Source organism: Hyperoodon ampullatus (genome assembly GCF_949752795.1).
Source record: "Hyperoodon ampullatus genome assembly, chromosome: 1".
Taxonomy (NCBI): Eukaryota; Metazoa; Chordata; class Mammalia; order Artiodactyla; family Ziphiidae; genus Hyperoodon; species Hyperoodon ampullatus.
In genome coordinates, this window is record NC_136914.1 from 184,037,677 (window position 1) to 184,047,991 (window position 10,315).

Here is a 10,315-nt window from a genome sequence, read left to right on the forward strand (position 1 = left end):
AAGGCCCATGATCATGAGCGCTCAGAGCTTACACAGCTCCACACTCTTACAATCTGCGTTCCCGTCTGAGGCCAGCGTGTGGCCACCTGGCCTGTGCACAGAGCGGCCTGCTGGCCCAGCAGCTGGCACCTCACCCAGCAAGGGCCATGTGCTGGATATGCTCTCACCTGCCACTGCCGGTGGCATCACTGCCTTTGCGGGGCAGAGCTGGCTGTGGCCATGCCATTTGCGGGCGATAACTGACTCCTTTCCCCAAATGCCTGTTGCCTGGCTCTCCACCACTCTGCCACCTGGGGTAGGACTTTTCTGGCCTCTCCCTCCCTGGGCCTGGGGCTGTATGAGCGGCTTTATCTCCAAGCTTGGGTGGGTTTCTTCAGACCGTGTGGGGAGAATGGCTGACAGCTCTGCATTTCCAGAGAGCAGTTGTGGAAATGCTTCTCAGGGAGCCTCTTTGCAGGGCAATTCACTTTGTAGATTCTTTAAACGGGTCCCTGATGCAGAGGAGTTGTGTGAAGGGCCTGTAGCTCTGGGGACTCCTAGCCTATCCCCTTCCCCCTTCTGCGTGATCCCAACTGATTAGGTTCTGGGATGCAGCTGCCCTCAGTCCTCACTCACCACCCCGCCCTCAACACACATACACCCGCAGATTCATGGCTGAGCTTTCTTGCCAAGTCTCTCTAATTTGGACTGGAAGCAGGGGGATCACAGGGGAGAGCAAGGCCCTGATTTCAGTAGTGCTTTGAAAAGGGAAACCTTGAATATCTACTCTTCTCCCCATCCCCCGTCACACATGGACACACACTCACCCTGTACCCCAGACCCCTGGTCATAATTTCAGTACATGGATCCAGAAAGACGACATGGTTGAAGGATGGAGCACATGGATTTCAGGAGAAGAAACCCAAGGTTCTTGCCTGTCACCTGGGTCACAGAGCGCTGTGTCCCCCTCATGCTTTAGTGCGCTTCTTTGAATTACAGCATAAGGAATTACAGCCATCACTTTTCCTCAGTGGAGAAGTGTCCCCCTAGGGCACTGTAGCCAAAGACTTTTACTTCCCACGGCCATCCCTTGTACCTGGCTAACTCCCCCAGCCTGTGGCCCTCTTGCCAGCAACAGGGATGGCAGGCCTGCTCCCGGGCATGTGGGTTGCCCACTTACCTCATCCTGCCTGTGGTGCCTCCGAAGGCCTCTGGATGGCTGCTGGGCTATCCAGGGCTGTAGTCCTTTCCGTGGAAGCCAGCAGCAGTTCTGGTCTGCAGGACCTTGGCCAGGGTAGCGCTACTCTTACAAAAGCACCTGCAGAGGGTCAGACCTGTGACTCCATGCTCCCTTTTTCACACCGCAAGAGCAGTACATTTCTGTGCCAGAGAGGGTGACAGGTCTGTTCTAGGAGAGCTGTTTGCCCTGTAGCAACTGTGGGTCAAGCTATTGCTTCCCTGAGGTAAGCAATAGCTTACAAACTGCTTTCTGCAGTACCCAGGGAGACAGCATCTGCCACCTCTCCGGGGAGAGCCGGGGCTGCGGGGACTCAGAGGGTTGGACCCACATTAGAAAACATAGGCAAGCCCCTGTCTGTCCTTATATGACTCCATTGGCCCTGGGGCCTCACTGTATCTGACCAGCGGGCCTTAGCCCCGCTGAAGGCAGGGCCGCCGTGGAAGAGCCGAAGAGCTGGACCTCCATTCTGTTGTGGGTTGAAACTGACTAGGCAGCGCTCGCGCGTCTGCCACCAGGTGCGCATGTGCGGTCCCAGTGCCGGCTGCCTGGGCGCCTAGCTCCGGGGCCCCTCCGCCGCGCCAGCCCAGAGGTCCTGGGGCTTAATGTCTATGCTGAGCTAAGGCATCGCACTTCGTCCTGCCTTGTGACCACTGTGCCATGCCATCTCCGTGCCCTTGTTCGTCCATCCGCCCTGTGCTTGCTGTGCCCACCTGCCCTCTCTGCTTCCCGCCTTCCGTCCATCCTTCGCTTCTGCCATGCTGTCTCTCTCACTTCAGTCCCCCTGCTCAGGGTCTCGGAAGGCAGAAGCACCGCAGAGATTTGGAAATCAGGGGTGTGGCCCCGGCTGGAGCGGGGCTCAGCGTCTCAGGTGTGCTTCCCGGCCACTGCAGGAACCCGCCTTAATGGTGTCTCCCTCTGTTCTTGTTAACAGGAGGTTCAAGATGTGAGAGGCGCAGGTTGGGTCAGACGCCTGAGGAAACCTTACAGTAGGAGCCCAGGTCTGAAATCAGTGTTAGGAAGGGTCTGTAGCTAGCCACTCCCCTACACCCAGGCAGGCCTGAATGCATTTCCAAGGGCCTTGTCTTGCACAGTTTGCCTTACTTCACCATTTGATTATGTAGCAAACTATATGGCGTTTATTTCTCATTTAGTCTGATTATCCAGTGTCACTGGCGACAGATAGGAACTTAGATTAAGGCCATTCTTTTACCTGCTTTGTTATAATATCCTTCCCGGAACCCTTTATCTAGCCAGAGGTTTCTGAGCTGTGCAGGCTGGAACCCCAGACCGAGGGAGCCTTGCCCACATCACCATGTCCAGGGTGGAGAGCCACCAGGAGGTGTCAGCACCAGTCAGCGTGGACAGACCTTAGCGAAGGCTGCCCTGTGCAGGGGTGGGGCGGGGGTGGGGGGAGAGGTTCTGGGGGGCCAGGCAGGAGCCTCACCCTTCCTCAGGGTGAGAGCAGGGTTCTGCCTCTTTGGCGAGTACCGCAGGGCTTCCCTGAGCTGAGGCAGGCAGGAGTGTGAGGCCAGGGTAGGGGGAGATTCACCCCTCATCCCAAGCTCTCCTCTACATCCCATCACGTCCTTCTCATCATTCTCTCTCTCATCCATCATCATGTGTATCCAAGACTGTCTCCATGACCCAGGAAAAGGACTCTCTCAAGAGCAAAGCTTTACTTTAAACTGGGCACCAAGAAGTAAATCAAAATGTCTCGTGTTACCCGGTCCTGAAAGCACTGTGCACATCTGTGGCTTGTTTCGAATATTGTCCGTTGTCCAATCCTGTGTTTTTGTTCAAAGCCAATGTCCTCGGTGCACGCACTGTCAGTTCCTCAAATGCAAAGCCTGAGAGTGAGGAGATGCCCCTTGGGGCCTTTGACCAGGTTTCTGATTAGGGCTGTGATCCTTTTGGATGGAATCTTGTTTTCCCCATGATCACAAACCCATGTTGGATCAACAGAGCCCAAGGGAATTCGGTTTGCAGCAGTAGGACCTTCGAGGATGCAGAATCTCAAGGCGTCTATAATTGTTGGTACCTCAGAACTACAGAGAGTTTTTGTCTTCATGGTGTCAGCACTGTTTGGGGAATAACAAGAAAAGAATTTTCAACTTTTTTTTTTTGGTTTTGAAAGCCCAATCCATAAAATATTCAATCCTGGACATGAAGATTCCTTCCCAATTAAAATCTAACCTATTTTTTTTCACCATTTGATGATCCCATCATCTCTTAACTTTGCACAGTGGCCCCTGGACCTTCTCTGCTACCGCTATCATCTTGTGCTTACAGGATGTCCAGCAGGGCATTCCTCTTAGAAAAGAATGGGCTGGTTGGGAAAGTAGCTTAAAAATCCTGACATTTAGGGTGTTTTCCTTTATTGAGAGCAGTTTGTAGAGTTGCATTAAACAGTTTAAAAATCTCACTTTCTGAAAAAGCAGGCACTTGAGGGGTTTTGGCTTGTTTTGCTTTTCATTTGGTCTCACTAATACTTTTCCCCTCTGGTTAAGTTTTTTTAAATTAAGAAAGTAGAAAAAAAGAAGGGCAAAACAAGGAAATGTATCAATTTTCAGGATGATGTAAATAACATGCAGAAAGTGTATTCTTGTAAAATAATCTTGAATTGTAGGTGTTCTCAGATTTAAAAATCTTTGGGTTATCAGTAACATGTGTTAGGCATTTCCATAAATATGCCTTTAAATTAGATCTTCATGCAAATAGATGCAAATCCATCAACCAAACAAAAATTCACATCCTCAAACCAGCTTTGTTATATTGAAAACAATAGAGTATGGAGGGTCCTTTATTAGTTATAAGGGGTACAGAGCTGGTTTCAAAACCCTCTTCTGAAGTTAACCTGTCACTACAGGGCTTCTGAATTATACATGAAATGATCTAATTTTCAGTGGGAGAGTCATTTTCCAAGTAATTCAAGTCATCTTAAAATCTCATGGAAAATTTGGAATGATCATCGCCTGGAACCCATGAACCAGAACCATTAAATCTCTTTCTCCAAGAAAATTAACATGGCCCTAAATAAATCTTGACTACAGTTAAGAATAATTTTTGTTTCTCCCCTATAGGGGGAAAAATAGATAAGAGGAGAAACTGCAGGAAAAATGATTTGTGTGACAATCCCTCTACTTGCAATCTGCTCCTAAGTGGAGACTGCCCAGCTAAAGCAAATATGCATTTAAATAGTCCATTTGCAAAGGAAAAGGCTCTCCTGATCCCCTTTTGCTTTCAAAATACAAGTTCCGTGGATCACTTTGATTAGGGGTCACCTAGCTGTTCCTCCTGGTCCAGTGCTGCCTCTACCTGACCTTCCCTTGGGCTCCTGTAACCTCCAGAGTCGTCCTCCACTGCCAGCCTTTGCATCAGGACCCAGGCAGAGAAGACTTGGGGGTGCTGAACTCACAGACGTGCTGTGTGTTGGAATCCGAACCTGTGCCTTGTGTTGTTTTGCACTGTTCTTTGTCCCACTCCGGCCAGGTGCTGAGACCCCAGCGAGACACACGAAGAACCCTCTGCTTATCTGCCTGTCCTCCAGAGAAAGGAGGACCAGCTTTGAGCAGAGGGCCTGAGTAGCAAAAGGTTGCAGTCCCCACTGTGTGAAGTCCAGAGAACTTCTAAGCCTTTTCACTTGATCCGATTTGACCTTCCTTTTCTGACTGCCCCCTGGTGTTATCACCATGGGATCTCTCACTGGGAGTTCATCACCCTTCCCAGGTGGTGCATCCTTTTGTAGCTGGATGAGAATTGTGGGGTCCTGATCTCTCTACACATATTCCCTGGGAAATTTCCCATCCCTGGGAAATGTTCCCTGGAAACCTTCAAGTCCCCTAAGGAGACCACTGACATTGTCAAGTTGAAAAATCCCATAGGCTGTTACTCTGCAACCTCGCTGGACTCTCAGTCTCTGAGCAGTGATGGGTTCAGTGTTAAATGCGATAAATACTGTATTTTGTATTGTTTAAATTGCATCTCCCACATAATGTGAAAATGGTCCAGGAGAAGGCAGCTTTCTATATGCAGTGTGCTTTTTTTTTTTTAACAAGTAACAACTCCTTTTGAGAAACAACAATTTCTACTTTGAAGTCATATCAATGAAAAGATGTATATGCACTTATAATTTTCCTAATAAAGACATGTACTCAAATGTAGCAGCCAACGGTTTGAAATTAGTGTTACCATTTGGAACTCTCCAGACTTGGTTTTCCTTCCTCAGACCCAACACGGAGGGGTTATGTAATTCTAGCTGCAATAGTCAGTGAAAAACAGGCCATTGTAATCATACTCATCATAGGCAAGAATGCTGGGGACAGACTTGCGTCTCCTAGTCTGTGTCCTTAGCAGGGGGAAAGGCTCTCCCTTTTCTCTGAATGTCCTTGGTTTTGCTGGAATCCCTTCTTAAAAGCGAGCCAGCCCGCTACTCCAGAAGGGATAGTTTTGTGCAAGGGCCTGGGTGTTTGCCTGTCAGCCATGGGGAAGGAAACTTCCACTCTGTACTTCTCAGGCTTAGTAGAAGGCAACAGAGGCCCCGACCCCGAAGGCATGGCCAAACACCCAGCACCTTTTGTATTTTCTGTCCTGTACCGGGGCCTCTGCTGGAAGCCAGATGCTGATTCAGCCAGCCGTGTCCTGAATACTGGGAACAGGGGCTGAGCCCAACAGACAAGGTTCTGTCCTCACAGAGGTCGGTCAGCCTTGCACACTTTCCACCACATTCCCTCTGATCCAGTCAACCATGCTGGAAAGGAGGGGCCAGCACAAAAGCCCCAAAATGCCTAAATCCAGATTGTTCCATCCTCCAGACACTCTTGCCCACATGCCCAGATGTGACCGAGTCACCCCTGTGCTCAGTGCATCCTGGGTATTTCTAGGGTGACTGCAATGTGGTTACCAAGTTGCAGATGAACTGGAAGAAGAAGGGAGGATTAGAGAGACCATGTCAAGAGGCAGTGTGGCGTCCTGGGACAGGCGTGGGATTGAGGATTAGCAGGCCAGTGCTTGAATCCTGGTCTTCTCTCTGCTCACTGTGTGACTTGAGACCCTTGCCTGACTCTCAAGTCTCCCCATATAACGGTGGAGCTTAGAATCACCAAGAGTTGTGAGGATTAGACTGGGATCCTGTGCGTGGAAGCCATTTTGCTCCCTCTCTCTCACCCCACTGCTCCCCGGGGTCTACAGTGTTGGGATAAGATCCTGCCTGCCTCTGCTTAGACCCTCAGCAAAGCTCTGATACCAGCTGGAGCTCAAAGTGATCTTAAAAGTTGAGCTTCACCCGCTTAGCCAACAGATGGGGAAAAGTCTGTTGGTTGGGTCTTGTAGGTGTCCCGGTGCCTGTGCAGTGCTGCTCCCAGCATGTCCCACCACTATCCTGGCACCAGGAACTCACAACCTAACCTCTGGATTAATTCCACGGAATGATGTTGACTCTTCAGAATGATGTTGTATTAAAAAAAATAATAATAAATAACTGAATCCATGTCCCATCATGCTTTACACAGCTGATGGCCCTCATTTAGCCAGCCAGCAATACCTGCCACGCCAGGCCTGGTACTAGGTGGGTAGTATGGATACTGTGGTGAGCAAGCTGGCGTGCCCCCTGACTTCAGGGAGCCTGTAGTCTGGGGGACTGTCTTGCAATTAAGTGAACATTTTCGTAAAGCTTGGTAATGTAGGTCAGGGTGCATCCAGGGGTCAGGGAAGCTTAGAGCACCATCGAGGGCTCCTTAAAAGAAGTGCTGCTGAAGCTGAGACCTGAGAGAAGTAGATTATTTCCAGGGAGGGGAGTATCTACTGACCCATGAGGACTGCCCTTGTGAGCCCACGTGGTGTCCTGCTGTGAGTTAGAAATGGGAGCTTATTCTGCCAGGGGTGCACCTCCCATGGGAAGCCCAGCATGAGGACAGAGAGAGCTGGATTTCAGCCCCTCACTCCGCTGCTGCACCACTGCATAAGGCACAAACTGCACAAGGGCGGCTGAGAAGGGCTGGGCCCCCCATGCGGATGGGGTCCTGACGGCTGGGAAACATGATAAAGGGGTGCCCTCGGTACAGCTGACTGCATGGTTTAGACATCTGACCCTGGCTGCTTGGTCCAGTTTTCTGCCCCAGGAGTGCAGAGTTGTGATTCACACTTCATCGGGTTCTCTGGGTTTCTCTGTGCCTACAACTGAGAGCCTTGTTCTCGCGAGCGTGGGTAGCTGGAGAGAGAGAGACGTAGAGGGAGCTACAACTGGATGAAACAGATTCAGAGAGAGAAGGGGGGTGAGAGGGCAGGAGGCCCTAGATGCAGGTGAGAAGTAGACAGGGAGGTCCAGCCACACTCCCTGTCCTCGGCTTCTGTGTGTTCCAGATAAATCCCTCTCAAGAGCTAGGATGAGGATTTCTGCTAATTACACCCAAATAACCATCATTGGAGGCAGTTAGACAGGCATAGGGGGCAAGGCAGGTGGGGAGCAATGAGGCTCTGGACGTGGGCTTGCACTTGCACAAGGAATCATTTTGGAGACCTCCCTACCTCCTCCCCAGCCTCCCCAGGGGTCTTTTCTGGGGTTTGTCCCTGGCTTCAGCTTGAACTCCAAGGAAAGACCCCTCAGCCCTGTGCTTGCTACCTTGTTAAGACTGATAAATGACCCAGAAGCATCCCCTAAGCCCCTTCCCCCATAAAAAAGTACACAGATTCTGTTTAGGACCAAGATGCTCTTCCTTCCCTGAAGAGCACCAACCCAACCTTCCCAGCATAAATTGTGGTGAGATGGCTGAACCATCAGCCTGTGGAGAGCTCTAGCCCAACCCCAGATGTGTGGAGGGGAGGCTGCAGTCCACCCACAGCCTCTGTGTCCAATGAGAACAAACTGGGACAATGGATTCTCAAGTGCATCCATCCCCAGGACATCCCCTGCTGGGCTGCAGGCTCTGTAATGTCCTGTTGGGGATGGGGGAGCTCTGCGGTGAAGAGTGCTTGTCATAGTGGATGTTTAACAAGGTGAAGAGTGCTTGTCATAGTGGATGTTTAACAAACATTTGATATGTGAGCTGATGTCCTCGGGTTGTGGGCAAGCCACAACCAAGCCCTGCTGTTCCTACCTGGGACTGGAGCTAATCTCAAATTCCAAGGAGGTTGTTCTGCTAAGTTTCCAGAAGTTAACACTCATTTTAGAGCAAATGAATTGCAGCTACCTCTTGGCCCATGAAACCAAACAGAAACAAAACAGAGTGAAGCCCTAGATGGAGGGGAGAGAGTAGAATGGCAAGGGGTGCTTATGGGTGGGAGGAGCCTTGGATTTGTAGTGAAAGCGAGTAGCTGCAGATTGCTGTATGACCCATCCCCAGTTCAATCTAACTCAGTCCACAGGGCGCCTGCCTGCACCTCTGTAGCTGACTGGAGCTCAGAGAACAAAGTACATCCCCGCCATCTGGTCTCTTTAAATTCCTGACACTCACCAGAAGTGGGTCCTTAGTGCTGCCCGGATGCTACCACACTTCCCTGATCCATTTCTCCTACTTCTCCTGGTGCTGATTCCACACTTTCCTCTCTCTTTTAATCTTCATCCTCCTCTCCCTCCACACTCCTAGCTGATGGTCTGGCTTCTATGTCAGAATAAAAGGAAGAGGTTAGAAGGGCATTTCCTTGAGCTTCCCCTCTCATCCACTGTCTGTCCATCCTGTACCCACTGTCACTGCTGTCACCTGGGAGTGGTGCCCAGTGCTTCTCACCTGCAAAAGAACATTTCTCCTAACTTCCCCCGTCTCCTACACCACCCATCTTTCACTGTCTCCATCATGCCAACATGCTATGATAGCTCCCTTGGAAAGCAAAACAAAGCAAAAATAAAAACAGCCTCTATACTGTATCTTCTACCCCTAGGTCCCCCTACAACTTCTACAGTATTTCTGTCTCTTATCACACAAAAGTCCTCAGAAGAGTTGCCTGTATTTCCTATGTCCACCTCCTCTCCCCCTCTCTCTTTTATCTTTCCTGAGCCCACCCTACCACTCACTCCACTAGAGCTGCTCTTTGTCTAGGGCATCATTGAGCCCTGTTGGGAAATCTAATGGTCGGTTATCAGTCCTCAGCTTCTTCAGTCTCTTGGCATCACTGGGCATCGTGGAACACCCTCCTGGAAACACGTTTTCTGGTTGGCTCTCAGGAGACCACTCCTGACTGTTTCTTTGGCTTCATGCCTTCTCGTGTCTCTTTGCTGCTTCCTTCTCATCCTCCAGACATCATCCAGACAGGAACACCCCGGGACTCAGTCCTCAGATGCTCTTCTTAAGCACCAGGTGAACTCACTCACTCTCTTGGCCTTGAACTCCATGTGAAGGTTAAGGAAACCAGTGATCTCTCTCCTGGACTCTCACCTTGTAAACTCAGCTCCTCCTCTGAAATTTACCATATGCAAAATGAAACTGCTCATTCCCAGTTTTCCCCCAACCTGCTCATCCGGATTTCTGCAAATAACAACTCTATTTCTTCCAGTTGCTCAGGCCAAAACCTTTTAGTTATCTTTGATTTATTGTATTATCGTACAGCCCTCAGCTAAACCATTACCAAACCCAATTAGTTCCCTTCAAAATATATCCAGAACCCAATCACCATGCTACCATCTGATCCAAGCCACAGTCATCTCCTCTTGGAATCCTTACACTAGCCCCTAAACTGGCCCTCCGTCATGTCCTGCAGGGTCCTCTCAACAGTTGCAAGGGTGGCCGGGCATGGTGATGTCGCCCCTACTCAGACCCTCCAGTGGCCAACAAAGGCTTACACCTGTGGGCCCCTGTCATCTCTCTGATGTCACCTCTCTCTACTCTGGCCACGCTGGCCTCCTCTCCCTTGAACACGCCAGGACTCCGCCTGGCAGAGGACCTTTGCACTTGGTGGTCTCTGCCTAGAAACCACATGGTTTACCCCCTCCCTTCCTTCTGTCTCTGATCGCCCTCACCTTGTCAGAAAAGCCTTTGCAGACCCCCGATCCTGTACAACAGCTCCTCAGCTGCATGTGCCCTGGCACCTTATCCTGCTTTTTCCTGTCCACAGCATCACCTGCCCTGTTTACTTGCTTGCGGACTGCTTCCCCACAGGAGAGGTTTA